General features: G+C 44.2%; 1 long non-coding RNA gene across 1 annotated transcript; it reads right to left on the bottom strand.

The window, feature by feature from the left end:
- Positions 1–24: 24 nt before the first annotated feature.
- On the bottom strand, positions 25–1,116 carry LOC111649124 (uncharacterized). The gene is made up of 3 exons (XR_002760249.2): positions 978–1,116; positions 403–455; positions 25–140 (listed from the first exon to the last, which is right to left on the bottom strand). It is a non-coding gene; the product is annotated as an uncharacterized LOC111649124 (long non-coding RNA).
- Between the last annotated feature and the right edge of the window lie 31 nt (positions 1,117–1,147).

Below are 1,147 nucleotides of genomic sequence, written 5' to 3'. Positions count from 1 at the left end.
TCAATAACCCAATCGATACCCTGATCAGTGTGTGTACCTTCGACTGGTCGGCTCTGCTGTAGTGATGGAAGTACAGGTTGAAGTATTTGTTCCACTCAGGACGCAGCTCATACAGACCTCGACCCGTCACACCAGGTTTCCTGTAAACACAGTACAAATACACACAGTACTACAGTCAGTACTGCAGGCAGTACCACACTACCAAAGTCAATACTATAGTCAGTACTACAGACAGCACTAGCAATATTACAGTCAGTATTGTAAATACTGTAAATATTATATATATTATATTTCTTCCTGAAATTAAACACTATCTAACTTGAGACTTTAAGGTGGACTGGTGGTGTTGTTTGTAAAGGTAGAAATGTATTTAAGGTGGAAGTGTGAAGAAAACAGACTGACTTGAATGAAGCGACACTGTCGATGACTCTCTCCAGACCGGTCTCCTTATTCCCCTGAGAGAGAAAGAGTCAGAGATCACCTGTCTGTATGGACTGAGGGCAGACAGGTAAACAGACAGACAGGTGAACAGACAGACAGACAGGTACACTGACAGACAAACAGGTAAACAGACAGGTAAACAGACAGACAGGTACACTGACAGACAAACAGGTAAAGAGACAGACAGGTAAGCAAACAGACAGGTACACTGACAGACAAAAAGGTAAACAGACAGACAGACAAACAGGTAAACAGACAGGTAAACAGACAGACAGGTAAACAAACAGACAGACAGACAGACAGACAGGTAAATAAACATACAGATGGACAGGTAAACAAACATACAGACAGGTAAACAGACAGACAGACGGGTAAACAGACAGACAGACAGACAGGTAAACAAACATACAGACAGACAGGTAAACAAATATACAGACAGGTAAACAGACTGACAAACAGGTAAACAGACAGACAGACAGACAGACAGGTAAACAGACAGACAGACAGACAGACAGGTAAGCAGGTAGGTGTCTCACGTTCTCAGGCAGAGCCTTCACCAGCTCACTGTGAGCCATCGGTCTGATCGACAGTTGGTGGATGATTTCTCTTCTGACCTCATCAAAGGGCTCCACCTGTCCAACACCTGCCACGTACCGCTCACCTGAACCACACACACACACACACACACACACACACACACACACAC

Source organism: Seriola lalandi, unplaced genomic scaffold (assembly GCF_002814215.2).
Source record: "Seriola lalandi dorsalis isolate HSWRI2012SDOR001 ecotype SW California unplaced genomic scaffold, Sedor1 jcf7180002049998, whole genome shotgun sequence".
Classification (NCBI taxonomy): Eukaryota; Metazoa; Chordata; class Actinopteri; order Carangiformes; family Carangidae; genus Seriola; species Seriola lalandi.
This window is presented reverse-complemented; position numbering and strand designations above follow the sequence as displayed.